Source organism: Cygnus olor, chromosome 4 (genome assembly GCF_009769625.2).
Source record: "Cygnus olor isolate bCygOlo1 chromosome 4, bCygOlo1.pri.v2, whole genome shotgun sequence".
NCBI lineage: Eukaryota > Metazoa > Chordata > Aves > Anseriformes > Anatidae > Cygnus > Cygnus olor.
Window position 1 is genome coordinate 36,774,572 of NC_049172.1, and position 23,949 is coordinate 36,798,520.

Below are 23,949 nucleotides of genomic sequence, written 5' to 3' on the forward strand. Positions count from 1 at the left end.
CCCAACTGATTCCTCCCTGATTTCAGTGCTGCATGGCCTGCTCTCAGTCCCTGACTAGTTACAATAATGCTGATATCTGAGCAATGTGCACACACACTTTCTAGTATTTTTGTCTTCAGTAGCATGTATTTAGTATTACGTTTCTAAAAGACATCAGGCTGCTTTCGAAGGCGCTTTCTTTGAAAATTAATGACGTCAGTGAACGATGTATGAGTAGTGATTTTCTGTGCAGTTATGCTGAGTCTTCCCCAAATAATGATCAGAATGGCTGAAGTAAAAACCTGGAATGTTATTAGAAAGCCTGCCCTGGTCAGGTGACAACTTTCATGTGGTGGCAGATTTTCCTACATATTTACAATCAGCCCTTAATGTGTGTCCCAAAAGACTGGAAAGACAGCAATGGGAGGAATCAAGGCTACCCAGAAGTCCAGTCCTTCCTACCCTACAGAAGCTGTTCTTTGCTCCTGCTGTCACACTGCACAGCATGGCCATCTCCCTCATTGCAAGACTGCAGTTTGGCTCTGGAGAAGAAACCAGCTGCACAGACTCTGTTCTGTGTACAGCTACACAAGTTCTTGTTCCATGACAATTCTTCATGAATAAAAAAGCGCAATGAGCAGGTTCTCACTGCAACAAACCCTGCAATGCTTTGGCAGTGTTTTCACAGCTTATGGCTGCAGGCAGTCAAAAGGAACCAAACCTTGGGTGTGTCTGCCTAATAAAGCACAAGGTAAGGCAGCACTGTTGCTTTTTCTCCCTGGTCCTTTTAAGGACTTTTATTTCTTTCTTGCAGAACAGCCCAGAAGCATATCAGAGGGTGACTGCTTACAGAGCTAACCCAGAGTATCACAAGAGATAACCTAGGGTATCGCAGTGATCCATTCCTCATGTCCCTGAGGCAGCTGGCCAGGCAGCAAACCACTTTATCCCAGTTGAAGGGAAAAGCCAGGGATGTTTTCAAAACTGCATATAGTCTCAGTAGTCTCTTGGGTGCATGAGAAAGCCGGGTTTCACCCACTTATGTCCCAGGCTTCACATGAACTGAGGTCTTGGGCACAAACCTCTGAGAAGCTTAACCTTTCATCTTGTAGTGGAGTGTTTCTAGAGTGGTCACACACTTTAGGAAACAAAGCCCAGCCCACACCTTGTAGATCTTGTAACCTGAGCACCTGATAAGAACATGAGCAGGTGCAAAGCCAAAGGTAGTGTCCAGCTGAGAATGACAGTTTGGAATAAGCAGAAAGGGAGTGACCACTGAACAGGGAAATGAGTCACTGTCAGGTGTCACGTGCGTGGGCAGGCATCAGTAAGTCTTAAGGAGGAAGTTGAAATGACTTTGCAGATTTTCTTTATGGGAGGCTTTTCCTTTACAAAAGGAACATGATAAAAGAGGAAGGGGCTGTGCTGGGGCAGCACCAGCAGCTGGTGCTTCTTGGTCAGCTGCAAGCAAGTAATGACCAGTGTATGCTTTGAGAGAGGTGGGCAATACAAGGTGCAGAGCTTGTCTGATGCAGTAGAAGAAAAAGGTAGATGAGGGATGCATAGTAGGTAAAAATACAATAGAAGTGGTAAGTCAGCACGATAAATTTTATTGTAATGTGTTAAATGGTTTAGCAGGGAGAGCAAGTAGATCTGTTGAAACCAGAAAGAGGAAGCTTCAGCTGTCGACATGCATGCCAGTGAAGACCTGAACCAAAGCTTTAGCAAAGAAAAATGGGCTGGATGTTGAAGGTAGTATGCAGGAAGAATGAATCAGCTTCGTGCTGAACAGTTGCTTCTTCTCTTGCCAGCTGTGCATGTTGATGAGAATGCTTTTTGCCATTCACAGGTTACTCCTCTTACAAAATTACTGAACATTTCAATGCCTGCGGTTATTTAGACATGATTACAATTAAGCTAATCTAATTATTTCAGTTCCCTCTGTTTTGGTTCCTCTTGCTGTTGGAATTAGTTCCTCTGCTAGAATCTGCAAACTTTTGCAACTTTTGTTTCAGTCATTATACCCAAGTAATCATTATGCCAGCATGAATGTCCTCCCAGCTTGCACAGTATTTCTCTATAGTTCAGTCTTAGGCCATATAAACTGAAATCCTGTGAGAAGATTTTTGTTCAAGAACTCAAAACTTTAAGACTGCCTAAACTGTGTTCCTTAATTGTCCTCTTGTTTATTTCACTACTAAAATCAAAAGCTCACACAACTCTTTGCCTTTTAAAATCAACCCTAGGAATAGTTTGGTTAATGTCAGTGAGACTGATTTGAGTAAAGTTAATGCCTTGATAGTACTGAGCTTACTTCAAGAATCTTAAAAATTGTCATAATGTGAGCAAAGACCAATTCTTCTTGTGAGCCATGATGATGATTTTGGTAAGGGACACTCTTTAAAATAAATAAACAAAAAATAGTGTTTATGTTCCTCCAGCTAATATCAAGGTTTGCTGGAAAAGATTTCTCTCTGGAACCATGAGAAACTGCTTAAACTCTCAACTATAGAACCTCAATATTACCGTGTAGTATGGAAGAGAGATTTCAGTTACAGAATATGTTACTGAGGATTTTCCAAGTGTAGTTTTTGTGATCTTTGTTTCACATAAGCTGTTGGATTCATCTTTACTATATATGTAACTTACAGTGAAAGAAATGACCCCAGGTCTGAAAGCACAAGAGAGGTGAGAGGACACACCACACCAGAGGGAGATGATTAGCCAGAGGAACTGTTAACACCAAAGCCAGTTGTCTCTCCTGGTGGACATCAGTCTAAGAGGAGCTGACACCCCAGTTGCCTTAGGGAAGAAAGGTATGAAGCCTTTGGCTTTTCTTTGGTTTAGCAGTTTGTTTTCTTAGCAAGATGAGAACAGAAGTCAGCTTTGGGCCAGAAGAAAAAGGAACATTTTGTATTGCTTTTTATTCTCAGACAGAAAGAAAACTTTACAGGCTGTGTTAATGCTTTTGTTGATGGAAAGTACAGAGGTGGAAACATGACCATGGGGGAAAAGGGAGGAAGGTACAGATATTACGAGACAGCCCTGCTCCTCCTCTTGCTGCCGGGCCTGAGACTGAAGATCCAACATATGATGATATGATGCTAGTCATAGAAGTTTTTAATGACACATGGGGCTGTGGAAGTCAGGGTAACATGTAAGGGCATGCCTTCAAGCTACAGTCTGCAATTTCCCTCATCTTTACAAGGTGATACAAGTCTGGAGAACGTGAACAAGGCTGAGGCTGTGGTTCTGCAGTCACTCTGTCCTGGCACAAGCACACACTGCTGCCAAAGGGACAGAGCTGGAGGTTTAACAATAGTCTCCTCTTACGTTTGCTCAGGGCAATGAGAAAGTTACGGCTTCAGTGAATTCAGATTCATTTGGAGGTGTAGCTGGAAACAACCTCTGTGCTCTGTGACTTGTTCTGAGACATCCCACTTGTGGGGCTGCAGGGAGATAAGGTCCTGAGGCGCAGCGTGCATACAGCTGAGGTGCAGGCCGCATACAGGGGCTGGCACAGACGTGTCCACAGCTTCCTTAGTTCTCAGTAGGATCCAGCTGTCTGACAGGCTCCAGCCTTTCTTGCCTTGGTTGCAGCAGGGATGCGGAGTCTCAGCTCCGCTTCACTGCTGCTGCCTCTCAGGGTATGTGCTGTCACTGTGCTGCCTCTAAAGGTCGCCTCTTGGTGGAAATGGGGCTGCCAATTTAGTCAGATGCAGACTTCAGGACAGGTGCAGAAAATAATTAATCTGTAGTTATCAGAAGAGAGGTACAAATCTAGAGAAACCAGGCAAAACCACCCCAGATTTGCAAATACAATACACAGGAGAACTGTATGTACTTAAGTGATCCCCAATCATGGTTGTTGACTTGGTGAGGTTTCAACAAGAAGGAAGGCAGCAATTTTCTGTCTCTTTAGCTCTGCTTTATTAGGTGATTATGGCTTTCCACCTACAAAGGAAAATAAAATGATTTCATACCCCTTCAACATTTTCTTTTGTGGTGATGCTTGAAAAAACACTGATAGTAGGCCACGTACTGTGGTACTGCCTACCTTACTGATCAGCGCTGTCTCTCATTCTCACCATCTGTTGATTTGTGTTTTATAAAATATGTGAAGTAGAGATTGTCTGTGTACAAAACCCAGCAGAGTACGGCTTTGATCTGTGACCAGCTCTAGTTATCAAACTCATTAAAAATAACATGAAGTTTCTTGAGCAGTTTTTTGTGGAATCATGTCCCCACTGTCAGTTACTACATATTTTCCCCAGTGTCTAAAGAAGTCTGTCACTCAACAGGTGCACAAATAGCATTTCTCTTTTCTTCCTGACTACTTACTTTCATGAACCATGTTGAAAGATAACATACTAGAGACCTTTCTTTCTCTGTCAAACTGGATTGCAGATAGCCAGAGGTTCAGAATGACAAAGGTAGGAACTGAGAAATGCCAGAACAATGACTTGTGTTTTACCTTAAGATCAGCCAGACTAAAATTGGGCTCCCTTATTTTCAATTAAGGAAAAGCAGAACTGGGATGACACCATGGCAAGCAGCATGCAGCACCAGTGCACAACAGGCCACAGAGCAAGAATAAGGCTGTCTTACTAGGCTGTAAGTTTAACACTGTCCTGAGGTGTGTGACTTCATTTTTATGAGTGCTGGGATCGTGACTGTTGGAATTTTTTTTTTAGTCCTAGGATGTGGGCACCTTTTCAGCTTTCCTGTGCAGTGTAATGCATTGCCAGTAATGCATTATATAATGCATATCTGCCTACAGAGGGGAATGTAGCAAAGTGAACATGCACCTATGAAACTTACTGTTCTGTAAGTACTAATTCAAGTTATTTCCCATTTGCTTCATCATGCTAAGTCAGGTCTATGTTCCTGGAATTCTCATGCTTCATATAAAATCTTAAAGTATGTGTAGCCAAATCTGTGATCAAGATATCTAAAATCACAGTCCTCACAAAAACCTGCTTCAATCCACACCAAGTCACTGTCTTCATACTGAGTTCCCTGGAAGAAAAATATAGAGGAGAAAAAAAATGTGATCTCACCGTCTCCATTTTTTTTTCTAGCTTCTCAGAAATAGTTCTATCAGAAGAGAATAATTTCAGTAATATAAAACCTGGTATTGGAAGTTGCTGAAGAATTTGCTTTGCTTCATGAAAATGTGCTTCAGGTTCTTCATGCAGAGATGGGGGGAAAAAGTCAAGCTGCCTCTTAGTCTGCAATGCTGACTGAGCAAATGAGGGGGAGACAGGCCAGCATTTTGTGGTTTCTGGCTGACTAACTGGTGATGGGATAGCCAATCAGGTAAAAAATAGCAATAGCATTTTTTAATCTTTGTAGATGGTTTTGGATTTGGTAAACATTACCTAGAAAGCATCTGAGCATAATCCCTCTTTAAGTGCAGAGCAGCCACTGCTATTCACATTCTGCACACTGGATGAGAGAATCACATTTGTCATCACTACTGCAGTGCTTCTGCCGACAGCAACCGCAGCTCTTTTCCCTCTACAGCAGTTGCAGTGTATGCAGCAACAGCAGCCAGCAGCACTGTAACATAAATGTGTCAAAAATTGTACTTCAATTTAATTGCCTATAAAACTTATTCTATAAAAGAAATGGAAAGTATTCAGTATTGCTTTCCTTAAATAGATCAAATTTCAACAATAATCCTGAAAGTTGCTTTACCTTTGATTTAAAGGATGCAGGAAAGGCCTGGATAGTCTCTGAATCAGCTGTCCACTGGTAGAAAGAGCTTGGTCCCACAGCAAAGATTCAATGCTGTAATAAAAAAGTCTCAAGATACTAGATTTTTCTGCTATAAAAATAGAATGTCTGTTTGCCTCGCAATTATGATGTTATCTTGACTCTTGTCTCATATATCACAGCCATATGGAAATTAATTTGGGGGGAAATTTAGAATGTGTTCTTTTATGCTGTTCTCTTTTGAGAACGTGAGAGAAAAAGAGCATTGACCTTTTAAAGGTCCTAAAATTTGTTTCCAGTGCTTTTATATTGTGCCCTTGTTTTTGACTTCTTTTTATCCTCATCAGAAAAAAAAAGCATCTGGCTTTCTTACCTTCTTCAAGAAGTATATTCCTGTAGGAGCTGCAAAGGGCTTAAAATCTCTACTTAATGCTACAAGTTCTTCCAATTTTGTGTGTGCTTTACACTGTGTTTCTGTGTGACTTTACACCACTGCCTTTATTTTCTCTGCGCAACCTATTTCAGGTAGGTTTCCATTTCAAAAGAACCTCTTCCATTTGAAAGCACAGTTTCTTTTCTTTCTTTTTAAATAATTCTTGGAGGTCATATTTCCAAATTATGTAGGCAAACCTCCACAAAAATGTAAATCCTGTCAAAAATCAAAGTTGTGAAAATGACATTCTCTGGTTAGTAGTGTCTGGACATGTTACTAGGAAATATAAAGGCAAGAAGGTAATACAGTCCCAAGTACTTAGGAAGTCCTGTTGAGAAGAATGGCAGAACTCAGGAATAGAGAAGCCATTTGATGAATGTGTTTTCAGCTGCAACTTGCCGTACAAAATTCTCTTGCTGCGTATCTTCTTTTCAAGGTCTATTTTATGGAGAGAGTGTGTGTGTATCTCACATGTACCAATTACTGCCTAGCCCAATACCATACAAATGTATACATATGTATATTTTACATATTTAACATATATTATGTTTTTTTATATATACATAAATTTGTATGGTATTGGGCTAGGCAGTAATGGGTATGTGATGACTCGGCGGTAATGAATAGTGAGATTCCATAAATGAGCATTTATGAAAGTATTTTTCTCTCCTTTGTGAGCAAAGCTCCCTTTTTTAATTAAAAGAGAGAGGGCCTTTTGTAAAGAATAGAAACCACCCAGGTTAAACGCCTCTTCTGAATTGCCTTTCAGAGGAACTCTTTCATACCTACCAAGAGACCAGCCTCCTGGTTTTGACATCACGATTAAGTCTCCAATATTGGAATACGCCAAGATAAACATCTGTATAAACAGACATTTATGTGCCTGTGTGTGTTGAAACTAATTTTGAAAACAAACTCTCTAGAAGCAGACATTTCTTTTTGTGAAGCTTATTTCACACTTCACAGTTCATTTCACCTGAAACCACCTTTTCACACCTTCTGTGTGGCTGTTATTCACAGACTACAGGACCAGGCTATACCTGAACTTGGGCATGGTCCCATGCTCACAGACTTGAGTTCACATCCCCACTTATGTCAGTTTAGAGAAAGTCAATTTATAGTTTAGTTTCTGATGCAGAGATTTTTGGCAAGTTTATGATTTTGGGAATTACTTTGCTAATATTTTTAGTCTGACATAACTTGATCTCTATTTATAATATCTCAAAAGAAATAGTAAATACTGTTTCCATTAAATATGGAGTTATTAGACTGCTATTTTTTCCATGTAATTTCATTTTTTAACTTATCTGAATTTTTTGTTTGGAAGAAAGAATCTCCACTTGCTCGCCACTGAATTTTCAAGGAGCTCATTACCTCCAATGAGATGAGCAATGGTGTGGAATAATTAAACTTACCTCCTGCTAGCAAGTGGGAAATCTTTCCATCCTATTCCTTTTGATTTGACCTCTGACTAAACATATTTCTCTTTGCTACATGGATAGAATTTCATCCCATGGATGCAGTGTGATTCTTTATCCTGGAGGATGCAGTGATTTCTATGGTATTGTTTTCAAGACTATGTTTGCAAGAAAGGAGATGTGATCTTTTCTGTCGTTAAATGAAGAAAGAATTTCAGCAGTGCAAATCCTTGTTAGGTGGCAATAAGATCTGATTTTTCTGCCAATGTGAATTGTTTTCCATCATAGAATTTCATTATTAATAGTTTTTAATGAAGATGTGTTGCTTTGCTTATGAGTGTTGTGTTTAATCATATATGAAGTCTAAATCAAGCTTTCTGTTGTAACCCACCATATAAAGATAGCTCTTGGGAAGCTTCACAGAGCATTAATTCAGACTGAAATGAAGATGGATAAAGCTTCTATTATAAATTTTTTTCTAGTAACCAGGAAGAAAAAATCCACTACCTAGAAACAAACAAACAAAACCAACCAACCAAAATAAATAAATAAATAAAAAGGTTGCCTATCAAAGTGAACCATATCCTAGTTACAGTATGACATAAGTTTGATTTAGTGGTATCCAGTTATTGCCCGTAGGTAACTGGCACTTTTCTACAGCAATTCTTCTTTCTTCTATTTTTACATCATTTGAATACTTTTGAATATTGGCACCCCATAGACCTAAATAGATTTATAGATTTATAGGACCTGTGGTTCTATAGATGTGTGAGAAAAACTGCATGGGAACCAACAGCACACACTTTCTCACACCATCCTCATAACATTGTCCAACTGGGTTTGATCAGAAAGAAAAACAAAGAGAATGTATTTCCTCAAAAGGCTAGGGGCCTTTCTCTGGGGACCTCTTGTTCTTTTTCCTTGTTCTGCTTATGCAATTATAGTTTAACGCCAGTAAAAACAGTCTTACTGTAGAGTCTCCCCACCACTAGGCAGGAAAGTCATTTCCCTGTCTTGATTTCTCACTCTGACCCTTTTTCCTTTTCATTTTCGTTTTGCTCAGTGGAGAAACTTGCCTGGCAGGGATAACAGAGGAGAATGTGTGGGCTCAGGTCCCCCTGTGGTAGAGAAGGCAGGATTAAACGAGGGTCTCCTCGACCCTGAGGGCATTGTCTCACCCAGCCCTGATAGGAACAGCACTCTGGGATTCTCTGCCCCCAGCGAAAAGAGGACTTGTTCTCTGCTCAGTTTTTGAAAGAAAGGGACTGCCACCTTTCCCCTTGAGAAGAAGGATGGAGGTACCTCCCAGAAAATCCCAGAGGAAAATCCCACCTCTCCATGCCAGCTTTGCTTTCTGACTCCCACAGGCACTTACTTCCCTGGGGAGTGTGAAGCACCATGCTCAGGGCTGCTTAATTCAGATCAGGTTGCCTCCCTGTGCACTTTGGAGGCTGCTTGAACAAAAGAAAGCTGTGTGCACCCTGTCTGGGTTCTGCTTCCTCTATTGCTGAAGAGAATGCATCAGCCATTGAAGAGTCGCCTCCTTGTCAGGTGGGAGTAAAAAGGGGTTACAGAGCCAAGCACTTCAAGCTGAGTCTCTGGATCCTTCATCACCACTTACTGAAGACAGCCCAAACAGACCCCTGGGTTCTTCTGTGGCATCAGGCTGTAGAAGCAGGTCTGGCATCAGCACGTTCTGCAGTGCAAGTGTTGTGGTTTAGCCCGGCTGCCCCATGTAGGGCCCTTCCAAGGAGATCTCATTTGAGTTAGGAACAGCAAAATCCATTGTACCATTCTTTTTCTTTGCCTTTTTCTCATGTTGGCTTCACTGAGCTGAAAATTTACAAGGTTGACAGGGTCTAGCTTTCGTCTACTGTGATATCACTATTAGACTGTGATGATAAATGAGGTGTTTTTCCTTGGAGAAGTTAACTTTTGCAGCTAGCCTTTGCTACCAATTTTTTTTCTCAAGTACTGCATGCCAGGCCAAATGCCCTCTTGTTTGTGTCCTCAGACTTCTTGGAAATACCTAGAGAAAGACCTTGTGCTCCTCTACTTTCACTGCAGATGTGAGAATAATCAAGAAAACAATGAAGGACAAAGATGTGAAAGTTCTACCTCAATGAAAAAATCATCATCTCTGACTTACTTACTCAGAGGCTGTTTTTTGTTAGAAAATAGATGTCCTTTTGTTTAAAACTAACCTTGAATAAACTTAAGATTTCTGCCTTAAATCTTTAAGATTTTGGCGCATGTTTTCAAACATAACTGCAAGGCTTTTGTGTTTCTTCTTGGTAACAAGAAAAAACACAAGGTCAGAGAGAGTGTTTTATTCTCATTGCTGTAATATCATTTACAATGGAAAAAAGGTCTTAGGGCATTTCATTGGTTGATTTGTCTCCAAATTTTCTTGTATTTAAATGATTCCAGCTTGCATACATCTTCATTGCTTGCAAAATAAATCTCAATTGAATTCCAAAATGCTATTGGCAGGGGGCAATTTTTACTCCAGTGCTGTTGGATCAAACACCATTCTTGCACACTAGGGGATTTATTTGTCACATACTTCTTCTACCACACTTGACCTTCCAAAAATGACACAGAAAAATGGTAAATGACAAATATATTATTTCTCAGATATCGAAGATGTTTCCTTAAAATTTGAGCCAAGGCCTGCTTTTCAGTGAACAGCAGGACAGAGATATGCAGAAAAGCAGGATTTTGAAGAATTTTAATGAGGCTCATTCTGCCCCAAATGCTTCTTTTTGTTGTTTTTTCTCAACTTTGTGCCACTGAGTATTTTCAAATTGTTGTTTCTAGACCATTAAAACATAAAACAGCCAATGCAGCTAACTACAGAGAGATTTGTGAAATAATGAGTCAAGATGGACTGCAAGAGCCTTTTAACTAAACAAAGCTTAGACATGTAAGCATCCATTGACTACACAGGTGAGCTATGGGCAATGTAAAGAGGACTTAACACACTACCGACCTGTTTGAGCCGCTCCTAAGTTTCAAGACACTCTCATTGAAATATCAGAGCTGGGACTTCAAAATGTTCTTCTCTCAGTGAAGTCCCAGCATGTTTTCTCTCCATTTCTGGCTTTCATGGCTATAGTTTAGAAAAATGCATTACTGAGTCTAAAGGAAACTCAAGGAAAGAACCTTATGAACCCCAATTCTCGAAATATCGCAAAAGTATACTTAATTTTGAAGCTTGAAAATTGAAGGTTGACTTTTTGAGAGAGGTCTAAAAACCTTAAAAATACTGAAGTGCAGTAATAACCTTAAAAGACTGTAAAAGGGAAAAAGCTCAGGTGAAGCAGTATGACTATGAAAGACAGTTCTCGCACAGAAATTCTTGCAGAATATTGAGAAACTGCTGATATGAACAGCTGACAAGGTATTTAGCCAATTTCTATCTAACATGCTCCTTCTGCCAGGGAAAATTTTGCCATTTGTTATTTTTCAGTAGTAACAATTCTGAACTGTATAAAAAGAGTACTCATAATTCATAAGTATGTGAGCTTAAAAATGAAGATAAAGTTCCAACTACCGGTAACTTATGTATGTAACATTGACTTGAAGGCACATTTCTGTATACAAAGAGTTTCCCAATTTCTAAAGATGTGTTCCAAAGCACATTAAAAGGTATAACTAAAATTAGAGCTGACTGTTAGGCAATAAAACTAAGGTAAAGGCAGCTAGTGGCATATCAGTACAAAACATACTAAAACAACCTGGTAAATTGGACAGTGGTGAATAACAGGATTCAGAGGAAAGGTTAAGGATGAAATGTCCAACTTGCTAACAGAACAAAGCAAAAGCTTTATTTGCAATCCTGCTACAGTTATATATTATTTGCTGAAGTATTTAGAGAGTTTTTTTGTTGAGATTTCATTAGTCACTGTAAATTGAAGATCAGTGAGCCTTGCTTCATAATAAAATGAGTTAGATACAACGATAATTAAATTTAGAATTTTAAATAATGTAATCCTGAGCTATAGTGGCTTTTTAATGGAAAATAAAAAAGAGCTCAAAAGATGAGTTAAAAATGTAGGAGGAAATAATCTTATAGGAAACAAAAAGTACGTAATTGACCTCTGACATATGTTCAGTGTTCAAAAAGATATGGATTAACTTAGTTTACTAAATACTTAAACTCCCTTGCTTCAGAGTTAAGTCCAATTTCTAATGAATGGGACAAAGAGAAACTTCTCCTGGATGTACCTGACATTTCTTTGTTGCCAATAAGTTAATTTCTTGGGGTTTTTCTCCTGCACTAGCTTCTGTCAGGAGCAGATTGCTGGAGCTGATTCTGGCCGGTAATTCAAGTCACACTTCTGCTGTGCGAGTAAGTGCAAGGTGAAGCAGAAATGGTGCAGAAAGAGAAGAGAGGGGTAAAGAAAGCAGAAATATTTCCCCCTCTGAGAAACTGGTTACAGCACATGCATGCCTTTGAGAAAACCTTTGTATCCCTGCCACCCTGTAAAGGTGTCGTAGTTCAGTCACCAGAAAGAAGACATGTCCCAGGTGACCCATTAGCAAAAAAAAAAAAAAAAAAGGAAATAGGATCCCACAGGCTCTTTTATATTTTTTGTGCTTTGCACAGGATTCACATCAAAGGAAGTTTTGCTTTAAAAATATGTTTCTTGTTCCTATGGCACCTTCTTTGTGAGAATGCTAATGTTCTTTTTATAGCCAGGAAATGATTTTTTCAAGCCTTGGCCAATGATCCAGTTTTTTTCAGTTCCATTCCAATAAAGTTAGTTCTTCTGAAGTCCCCACGAGCACAAACAAGATAGATTGTAGAAGACTAACAGCAGACTCTCATTTCGCTGGAGTCACAAGCAATACTTTTTTATCCATATATCCAGCAGCAAAAGTCTCCGATATGGTAATTTTTTACATCCTTTAAGTCCTCTTCTCCTCCTTCCTTTGTATTCACCTCAATTTATTTAAAACAAGGGATGTGCAGCTGTGTATGTGCTTTTCTACTGGAGTGCCAAAAGGCAATATACTGCACCCACCAGAGAACACTGGAGGCTGAGGCTGGCTTACGATACACACAGGCCAGTCTGCTGGATTGGGAACAGCGGCTAAGAAGGGAACCCATTCATTGAGAGAGGAGCAGTCAGGCTGCTCTTGGCAGGGGGGATTGCTGGATCAGGTTTGCTGTTACCACCTTTTTTATCACATCCTTGCCTTATAAAAGGCACCAACAGCTGCCATGGACCCCTTGTAGTCAGATGAATAAGCACAGCTTCTAGTTTTTAATGATTCCTTTCATAGCTTTTGATTTTTCCTGTCAACTCAGAATTACTATTTTGGTAATACTTTCACATGCTGTCTGCCAGGGGTTCATACCCATTTATTTTTTCAAAAGCTATTGAAACAAACTGAAACAGATTTTTGGTTCCCTGGTACCTAGGTTGTTCTTGAAAACTTTAACCTGTAACACATCACATTAAAATAAATAAATAAAAAGTTTTAATGTGCAATTTTAACAAAAAAAAAAAAGTTGTTGAAGTTGCAAGCTTTGACATTCATCCTGCTCAAAGCAGCAGGATTACAGCATGAATGTAACTAAGGTCTGTGTTAAGCATCACGATCAGAACAGGCAGTTCTTTGTAGTTCAATCACAGTTACAGTGCAGAAAATTTCATCTCAAGTAAGAAAGGGAATATTGAAGAAAATATTTTAATTTTATAATACTTCATGTAACAGAGAAGCAGCCTAGAATGCACATCTGAGACTGCATAATACGGGAATTAGGTGGAAAGACAATAGAAGTAAAGATGCTTTAATTCCAAAAGCTGAGTGCTCAAACCACACAAAAGGCACTAAGAAAGTGCTACAGAAGATAAAGTGAACAAACTGCAGGCCACGTAATTATTTTCCCAGCAGACTCATCAAACAGCTCCCAGCATGCCCTCCTGCCTTGTCTGGGGATGTTTTGACTAAATCTAACAAAATAATAGCTGCAGTCATCTCCTTTTATAGTCACTTGCGATACAAATTGGATGTGGTGTCAAGTCCTTGAAGGAATTGATGGTTCTCATCAGTGGTGTTTGACTGTCAGATGCAAACCACCTGGCAGAGATGCGATCCTTTTGAAAGCAACTGGAAAAAACATCCATTTTTTTCTAGACTGAGAAATCCTCAGGGAGAAAGCATGCTGAAATGTGCACATTTTATATGTTTCTTTTTAAGAAGAAAGGGATTTATTTTTTTTTAACATTTCAGGTTGATTTAGGAAAAGGTACCAATGCTTTTGGAAATTTCTCAAGCAAATCACTCAGTTCACTCTTCCTTAGCCCAGACATCATCAGGAAGCAGCAAGGTGAGCGATGCTAACTTTGGGAGCTGTTTCAAGGCACTTTTCCATTCACTACATCTTTTATTCCTCACCATAAATATTTCTTGTTTTCAGAACTTGCTTACAAAAGTCAATTAGAACTCAAAGCTTAATTATCACGTCTTTACATGAAAATGATTCTCAATTTTAACGTGTCTAGGTTAGGCCAGTACAGCTAATATAAATGTTTCTTTCATCCTCTCCATGACCATCTACAGACAGTAACCTGGAGCCAGAGCTTCACAGTTACGTCTGTTGCACCCATTGGCTGAACAGCACAGTTTTGATTACTATAGTCATGTTCTATGTCTGAGTAGCATACAGCAATGGGTGCAATTTTAGCAACTTGTAGGTTTTAACTGTAGAAAAAAGCTGTAACATCTCCCAGAAGAATAACTGTGTGATAAAGTTGCAAGGTGAGGTGAGATTTCTCTGTACACTTTGTGTACGCTATTGAACAAAAACATAAAGCAGTCTTCCTACTCCTTTAGGTTATAAGAAGTTGCGAATGAATGTTTAGTTCCCCTCCCTGATGTACAGAGTTCTGTTGGTCTCTGCTAATAATCAGGAGTGTGAGTTCACAGAAATCTTAGTCAGATTTTCTGGATTTAAATCAGGAATATCTTTGAAATCTGCTTTTACTCTTGGACGTGAGCCTTGGAGTACCTCACCCTTGTTGTCCCAAATGCACAGCTACATACCTATCCCTTAGGGGAGGGGAGGAGGCACCACCTAGAATATCTGAGTAGGGTCAATGTGGTCATAATAGAAAATGGATCTAATGTTACAAGGAAGCTGCAAGCCTACAGTAAGCATCCATGAGACCTCAGGGTAGAACTGAGAGGAGCTCCCAGTTAGCTTTGGATAGCTATAGCAAGAGACATTAACACCAGTGTACTACAAACGTGTCCACCACTGGAGATTTCTGCTCATGTTGGATAGCTAACAAAATACATTTGTCCCTCACCTTCTACAGACAAGGAGCTGAAGCACTTTCTGGCGTAAGTCAAGATGGTGCTGTTGAAAGCTGTTTCTGCTGAGAGAAAAAAAACAAGATTCTTACTGTGTGCGATATCTATGTCTTGTCATACTTTTGTGAGGGAGAAAAGTTATGAATCTCCTGGTGTTTCTGATTGCTTCACAAATTTATGTCCTTTAAGGTGAGGAAGGACCATTAGTTTCTGACCATACCTCATGTGGGTCACAGACTCTCGAGAAGTTAACAGTGCAGTGAGGCATGTAACTTGCAAGTTAGGAATATGCACAAAATAAATCAGCCAGAATGAAAGCCCTGGAGTGTTTCTCCTGCTGAAGCCATGGAGGGAAGGAGGAGCGTGCTTGGTGCCCAGCCGGGCGTCACTGGCAATGAGCCTGCTCCTCAGCTAGCCCGGGCTAAAGGCCCTCGCTGTCCCGTCCAAGGGAGGAAGGGAGGCAGCTGTGCTACCAGAAATATTTGGTAGTGAAAAGGTTATAAAGTGGAAAATGTGATCTTAATAAGCTCGTTAGTTCACCAAATCCTAGTAGAGCATAATCTTTCAGTTTTGTTTATTTTTTTTCTTGATGCTACATGGTTTGCATGCTTAGGGTAGCTGAAAAATCCAACTTTAGAGAAGCCTGTTTTCACTGGTGGCAATTCAAAATGTTAGACTTACTCAAAATGACATTTGCATGTCTAAGTGGATAGATCAGTTTCAGTGTGTGAGTTAGAAAGTCTGCTCTCATCTGTCTCTGAGTTTATGGAAGTGTATCTTCTTGGAACAGGCATCTTTTTTCTTTTTTTTAAGATCCTTACACACAAATTTCTCCATCTCCAGTTAAAAAATCAATACTCTGTTGACACAGTTTAGCATGTTTTTTACAGTCTTTAGAGTAGTATGTTGGGCAATGGCTGATTTGCTGTAGATTTCACTCTAAGATTATGTTAACAACAGGGTCATCCAGAATATTCGTCCTTTACGCTATATCAAGAATTGCAAATATTCTTTGTGTACTAACATGCAAATATGAATATAAGCCCTGACCTTTGTGAAGCTAAATGCTGGATGTGATAACTGGCAATGTCCTGCATCTTACAGAAAAATTCCTTTTCTTCTTCAATCCTTGACAGATCTGTCTCTCCCTTGACTGGTCTGCCCCACTGCCTTTTCCTGCATGTTTGCAATGTAAGGGCTGCTTCTGTTTCCACTGTTGCCTCTTGTTCTGGATCTAATGGAGCCAGCCCTGAGACTGAATTAACTTGAGTGTGCGGCCTGGGTCGGAGTTGGCATGACTGCGTCACAGTCCCAGCACTTTTTTTGCTGTCTCTGCAGGTATTGCCACTGCATTCAGTGGAGCTGGCAGATGCTCTTTCCGCTCAGTCCCCAGAAACTTGTGTCTGTAGATATTGACACCAAGGGTTCAGCTGGGACAGTTTCTTGCATCAGGATGGTCAGGAGCATGGGTTACAGTAGTGATGAAGGGCACAGCAAGACAGCTCCTTGCCACCTTCCTCGCACTCGCAGGGACCCAGCCCCTCTCCCCTCTGCCCTCTGCAGCTGAAAGCAGATTGATCCCTCCATGCCTTCAGACTTATCGTCATTCCCCTCAGGTCCCAGAGGCACTGACCCACTGTTTTATCTGAAAACTTCTAGTTTAAGATGTGGTCTGAGAAAAAAAGAACATTCCTTTTCTTTGGGGTTATATATTTCCCCCTACACATCTCATTACAGCCTGCTCTGTTTAAACATCAAAAGTGCTTGTGTAAATATATACAACGAGGCTAAGTGATTAGAATAATCTAATGCAAATTTCAAAGACTGAGAGCAGATCTGAGAAATCAACGCTGTCATAAGTTTTATTTCCACAGCTTGAATGGAAATAATATAACTAAAGTACAGGTCGTACTTCAAAGAGAAGCGGTGTTGAAATTCTAGTCAGTAAGACAATTGCTTGGAGGTGGGAAGGGGAGCGTGTGGCACGGGGGAAAAACTCTTTTTTCCCCAGTAGTAGATGCATTTTATTTGCTCGTAAACACCTTAGGAAGTAATAAAGTATCCGCGAGCGACGAGGCAGTCTTTTCCATCAACTTTTGCTGTGTGCTGCTTTCACACACCCTCATTTGTCCCTCAGGACTGTGCCCCGCTTCACCCGTGGCCCCCAGGCTGGTGCTCGGCCTGGCCCCACAGAAGGTGCCTGTGGGGGTGGCTGCCATCAGGTGAGGAAGGGAGACGTCTAATGGCACCCTGGGTCCTACAGGCACACGGCTATGTTGGAGCTCAGCCACCGGCTTGACTGAGGCAAGTGTCCCTGTTCAGCAAAAGTAAGCCCAGTGTGACAGCGAAAGGCCATTTCTGAGAAGTGCTGGGCGGATTCCCCGCACACAGGAGGAAGGGCTGGCACACCCCAGCCCCAGCAGCCACTTCCTACAGTACAGTACCAGCCCAGCAGCTGCAGTCCTGCAGTGCCTGTGGGCTGAGCATCCGTCCTGCCCCCTCACCATGTCGCGGCTGAGGGGAGGATGCAGAGGGGAGTGAAGGTGTAGAGGCACCGCGTCTTCTGTCTGGCGGGGACGCGAGGGATCCTCATTGAAATGCCTGGCTCAGACTCAGTCTTGCACAAGGCTTCTGAGTGTTCGCCCCCAGCAGCAAGCTGAAAGCTGAAAGCAAGCTTCGTGGCTGTGGAGTTGTCAATGGCTGCCTTCCCCTCAGGAAAGTGTAGTGTGGAGCTGATGGTGCAGCTGGCCCTGAGCTGGGCCTGAGCTGCCCACCTCCTGCCCCCCACCTTATCCACAAACAGAGATGACAGCCCTGTGTCCCAAAGTGCTCCTTTCCTTCTTGGCCATCATTTCCACCCGAAGTGCAGCTGGTCAGGGAGCTGGTGGAGAGGTGACACTTCAGGGCTGAAAGGAGGTCTGTTTCTCATCCTGGGGACAGGCATTTTCATGCAAAAAAAAAATAAAGGGGGGGGGGGTACATTTTTAGACCAGTATTAGTTGAACAGTTCAGAAATGAAAGCCTTTCCCTTAGAAATGCAAATCATCTGGACTGCTCTAACGTCTTTGGGGCTCTAATGATCTTAAAGCACTGTCTTTATGCTGTCTGTAAAGCAACCATAGCCTGAACTGTAAAGGACAATTCCAAGCAACGTGGGGAAGCAATAAATATTTGAAGACAAAATAGAAAGAAATATTTATTTAAACACTCATGACATTATTTTTATTTGCATCACACAGAGCATTGACCAGTTCTGTATAACCTTTCTACTCCCTAGAAATTGCGATGTTCCACTGTAGCAGATGCACAGAGTTTAAGGTCAATGTCAAGTTATAAAACAGCTACAAGTGCAATTTAAGCATTTGCAATTATGGGCAAAACAAGAAAAAAGGTACTTTATACTCCATCTGGAATTCTACTCACTCTGTAAACAGTGTTAATAAAATACAGATGCAACTCAGGCCAGTGGTAATCGAAAGTCATTAACATCAGAAGCTGCTCAGTGGCCTGTATGAATCGTATTTTGTTGGTCTTAGACCAGAGCCCATTAGACAGACATCTACATTAGAGCCAGCGCTTTTGTGTCATTGGCAGGGACCAAGGGCTGTAATGCGTTTTCTCTCTGAATTCCCCTTTTGGAAGCAGAGCTAATCACTTTTGGACACCGCAGGGTCCTTTCTCCCTGACACGGCTGGTTCTCATGCCATACGTGATCTTTGAGGGCAGGACATCCATCTGTGGGGCTGCTGGGCCAGTAATAAAATGCAAACGCTCATGGGCCAAACGGGGGAGCCACAGCTGCCCAAAATGCAGCAAATAAAAACTGTCAGACCCCATTGTACATGGAGAGAGGTGGTACCTCTAGCTCACCTACCCAGCCAGAATCAGTCCCACGTGCTAAATGCAGTCAAAGGCATCACTGTGGAAAAAAGACACAGCATGCCTGCAAAGCAGCTCTCTGCATGCACAACACCCAGCATGGCCAGGGCTTTGCTGTCAAGAACAAAAACTGTGTGCATATTCCACTTTTGCCATTGGTCTTTGGCCTTGCACAAGGAACTTCTGTGTCTGCTTTTTGCCCCTTTTAGAGCTTTGTAAAGTCTTCGGGGCAGTGTTTGTCTGCTCTGATGCCCAATATGAAGTACAGCAAGGCTTTGCAGGAAGCATCTGTAATTAAATGAAAAAGATTAGTAAGCAGGTCTCTTCTTTGCTGTGCAACTTCTCCCTGAAGTGCCTGTGATTTTAACCCATGGGTGGCTGCTAACTTCAGACCTCAATACTGAGGCAGCATCTCCCATACCACTCCCTCTGGTTTGTCCTCTAGCAATAAACCAGCCTTCACTTGCAACTAGCATGAGGAAGTCACCATTTCCAGCCCACGTTCTTCAGGATCACCCTCTCAGAAACATGGTCATCTGCTACCAGCTGAGCATGCCTTACCGCTCCTCTCAGCCTGGCTTTCAAGCCTCGTTGGATCCATATGCTTTGAATGATCAGGCTGATTTTTCTCCTGGTTTCTGCATGGGTATAACTTGTGGCTGTCTCATCCATGCAAGGAAAGCCATATGCTCTTGAGTACCAGCAGGAGCAAGACAGAACAGATTATGATCTTCAGAGAACTGCATCTGCCACCGAAACAGTATGGGGCCTATAAGAGCTTTGAGTTTTCCTGTTAAGACTCATGTTCTTCTATGACATGCCCTTTTGCACTCAGATTTGTCATGCATCATACAGGTTGAAAATCATATCCTGAGCCATTAAATCCTCCAGTCCTATCTTGAATAATATGCTTTGTAGAAAAAAATTCTTGAAGGCATTTCTGTGAAAATACAAGTAAATTTGTTTAAAGCTGTAAGAGTCTAGAAATATGTATTCATTCACTGAGATGCTTCAAAAAGAGTACAAGGCTTAGCAAGTGAAAATAAAATAGGTCTGATTTATACAGTAATACAGTAAAAAGACTGTGCAAGAAAAATGCAAACAATCATTTTATATGTGTTTATGCACATTAACTCTCTAAGTGATTATACAGTCTCACATCTAGGTTTTCACGGGGTTTTGTAATGCTTCAAAGGAATATAGCTGCAAATAGACAAGTATATGTTTCATTTTGGTAACAGCAAATGCATATTTTTGCTTGCAGAACCTGCCTCTTCTGTCAGTTGTACTTACACTTTTGTCTGCTTTTATGCTGATAAAATGCCACTGACGTCAGCTACAGCAAACCTTCATGCTTGATATACGTGCAAGTAAGAAGAGAATCAGGGCCATATTAAACAAACAAATGTCAGTCATCAAGGAGTAAGTGCTCAGAAAAAAGGTAAGTGAAAAGGGCTTGGTGGAGCTCTTCCTCCATGCTCAAAGGTAATACGTGGTTGGGTTTATATAAATAAAAGTCAGGGGGTTGCTTTCTTTTTTCCTTATGTGCTCTTGGAGGAAATGTTTTGAAAGGCTAAAGCCACTGACATTTTGGTGTTGTTAGAGTGAAAATGTAAGTTAGAAATTAATGGAAGTGCTCCCCTAAGTATATGATCCATTAAGTTGTTTTGCAACACTGAGAAATGAAGCATGGAGTATTTTGCTGAAGTCAATGTCCCATGGGGATGAAAGCAAGATTAGGATCTTTCACAGCAATAGGCCAAACTCTGCCAGTAAGCACACAGGTACAAATCCAGAATAGATCCATTTTAGTTAAAGGGATTGCCCTGACTTTACATGGGTGTAATCAAGGACAAACCCAGGGCCTGTCCCACCAGTTTGGATGTCTGTGGGCCCATGTGCCAAATGCTCTGAAGCAGTGTATGGCATCTCTCTGGCCTCTTTACCCAGAATGTCAGTGAGGTACAGGGGCAATGCAGGAAGTCAGGGACTTCTGAACGGCTGCCTGATCTCAGGTGACGGTTGCCTTGCTCAGCATTAGAGTTTACTGCAGTTTTCTGAGTGGGTTTTGTTTAATTCTGACTGCACCCTCTGAACAAAAAGAGATATCTATATACTGGAGAAAGGGCACTGCATTATTATTCTGCAAACAGCGTTCGTAACAGTCATTAACGCTCTGCCTGCAGCTCCAGCACTGAAGGACAGCATTTCAGTCTGTCCTGGCAGAACAGATCAATTACCAGTTTTCCCTGGGATGCATCTTGATGTTGCTGCCTTTCTCCTACAGCTGCTGACTGCCTGTGTGGTAGCTGCACTGCTCAGCGGTTCCTGCTCTCTCTGCCAGGCATTTAGCTATTCAGCTGGTGTTCCAGTGTATTTGCTTCTGCCTTGCCTACAGACCTGAAGGGCAGGAAAAAACCTGCCAGGCTTGGCCCGAGATGGGTCTGGACGGCTGTTCTTGGGGCTGCTCAGCTGCAGGTTTGTGTTTCAACTCAGAGGATGGAACAAAGAGGAATAACTCTCACGGGTGTTTCTTTACACTGGATACCTGAATCCTGAATGCAAAGAGAAACTGAGCATTAGAAAATGCCAGGTTCAAAAAGCTGTTGGCACTGAGCATGGCTGATCAATGGTGTTTTGTTGCTACAACGGGAGATTTCACTAAAGCTCTTTCCCCTTGGTCTGCTGCCAGGGACCACAGAAGAGGTCTCTGAGGAGCTCAGAAGGGAAGGTAAAGGAGCCTGGAGGAGAAATTCCTTTGTGACAGTGACTACAGACCAAGAGAAACCTCTCAGCCATGTGCTGCAGATACATTTTTTACAGATGAAAGCTTGGTAAACAATAAAAGCGGACAGTAAGCTGTTGAAAAGGAAGGCAACTCAATCCTCAAATATGCTTTTTGTAGTATCCTGTCTTCACATTTTGTAAAATGGCAGGGGAGATGAAACACATCTGAAGACAGTTAGGTACCCCTCCGCCTTTCCCTCCACACTGGGCATAGTGGGATCTAAAAAGCAGATGAATTATTAAGCAACAGTTGCCCATGGTATGGGCTCTCTCCTCATTGCCAGTTCAAGAAAAGATGCGATGGAGCAGGAGTTTTACCGTACTGAGGAGTCTTACCCAAGCCCAGCAAGGAGCCTGTAGATTGGTGTGCTTCAGCCTGGCAGTGACCCAGGTGACCACCATGTTAGAGGTGCAGCAAGTCTGAGGCTTCCAAAAACTGATGCATGCAAGGCACTCCTGGAAGGCAGTCATACGGGTCCTGCTCAAAGACCGACGTTCTGGGGTGCAGCATCCTGCCTCCTCTCCCACTGGGACTGAGGCCCAGCAGGCCCAGCACAGACTGGGCTTTTTTGGGGGAGGCATTGGATCCAGCTGTCAATAGGTGCCACACTTACAACATCAGGCCAGATGTTGAGAGATGATGTTGGCCTTGCTGTGCACAACACAGTCTGTGTGCAGAAGTACTGCGCCCTCTATCAGCAACAGACTTACCGGGTATTCAGAAATCCCAGGCAAATAAAGCAATTCCTCAGAGTCCAGCTGGATAAGGTTTGGGGCAGAAAGAAAGAACATACCTGGGGATAAAATGGACTCTACTTCTGTCCCCCCACCCCTGTGAAATCCAGGAAGGATGCTGTCTATTCAGGTATGCCATTGGAAAGCACCACATCTGATCACTAAACAGCCATAGGCAGCTCTTTTACAGTAATTTCTCCTGCACAGGTCTCCAAGTGCTCTACACAGAGGCTCGGCCCTGCCCATCACCTCTTCTTCAGAATCTGGAGAAGCAGCAGCATGGTGAGGAGACTAGCGGGCCCCTTGCCACGTCAGGGCTCGATCTCAGCTTGCCACATGCAAGGGTAAGATGCCCTTACTGCAGCAAACACTGCAGAGACATGAGTCAGGAGCCTGTCAGCTTTGGGTACCCCAGGCCCCTACAAGACATACCTAAAGGGTCATCCAGCCACCCGGCCTGCTGCTGCCTGCTGCTGAGGTACCAGGGGCTTGGGAAGCCAGGGGCTCATCTGCTGGCCACAGGGGGTCTTGTTCTTACTTTACAGCTCGACCAGGTTTGCACAAGTGGAAACCACATGCGTGAGCTGCGTGGTTGATGGTCTCCAGTTGTGCCTCTCATGCAGTAAGGGAGCTGTTGGGTGCAGCAGGGCATGAGCAGCAGCCCCTTCAGTGAGGGGAGAGCCGGGCCCCCTGCTGTTCCACAGGCTTAAAGTAACCCTGTTTTCCCAATTTTGTCCTGTGTGTTTTGAGGTGATTTTGTTTTCATTTCTCTTCTGGAAATAAAATAGATGCTTTTAATAAACAGGCAGAGCCCTTGGGTGCTGCATCTTTTAAACCAGATCAGAGGGCGGCTAGAAAACATCTCTTGTTATGAAAACCTTCGCCTTACCTCTAAAGAAACACATTTGCCTGTTCTATCAAATATAAAAATACATCTTAAAATGTCTATATTTTGTTTTTCTGAAATTCACTACGTCTTCAGACTGTTATTCTGCCCTAAGCTGCAAAATATAATTTTAGTTAATAAACCTCTCTTTCACCTTACAGTGCAGTCTCATTGAGATCCCTCTCCTTTAAAAGAAAATGATTTGATTTTTTGGCTGCTGGGGGTGAGGGAGAGGAGAAACTGTTTGGAGAGGAAGCAGGATTGCTTTTGTGTTTTGCCTTCCTTTGTGGGCACGTAAAATGGAGACAATGAGTAAACCTTTCCCATCTGTGACTGTATGCAGAAGTGGGTTACATTGCCTAGAGCAACTGCAGTAACTCACTTGCCACTTTTATAGAACTCTCTGCTTTATTAGTTTTATGCTGATAACTTCATAGTTACTTTCCAGGCATATAAAAAGTGGGTAATTGAAATCACAAAGGTAGCTTAATACCTGAGTTATCATGTAATCGCTTGGGTGCATCTGAAACTAGATTAAAGCTGTGCTTGCTCTTTCAACTGCCCAGAGACACGGTTTATGTACCAAGTAACTGCTTGCCCTGAAAACTGGACAAGTGACAGAAGCGACTCTTTTCCTCACAGTGTAAGTTCTGTAATATTTAGGAGCATAAATCATAAATCTGCTGATTAAGGTGCAGTGGGATAAGCCTGGAAACCTCTTGTCTGGATTAGTGGCATTGGTAAAAGCAGAAAATTCTGCGAATCTGCTGGATCTTGAAATCAGG

General features: G+C 42.0%; 1 long non-coding RNA gene across 8 annotated transcripts in view; it reads left to right on the forward strand.

Annotated features, from left to right (window-relative positions):
- Window positions 1-23,949, forward strand: part of LOC121069080 — a 97,777-nt gene that overhangs the window by 52,015 nt on the left and 21,813 nt on the right. For 3 of the 8 annotated variants that reach the window (XR_005819233.1, XR_005819229.1, XR_005819234.1), the window contains exons 5-10: window positions 2,631-2,795; window positions 4,501-4,593; window positions 4,674-4,806; window positions 10,369-10,497; window positions 13,795-13,891; window positions 20,021-22,622. This is a non-coding gene — a long non-coding RNA (uncharacterized LOC121069080). Of the gene's footprint in view, window positions 1-2,630; window positions 2,796-4,500; window positions 4,594-4,673; window positions 4,807-10,368; window positions 10,498-11,834; window positions 11,903-13,794; window positions 13,892-14,882; window positions 15,067-20,020; window positions 22,623-23,949 lie in introns of all 8 variants that reach the window. The other 5 variants (XR_005819230.1, XR_005819232.1, XR_005819227.1 and 2 more) reach the window with 5 other exon arrangements.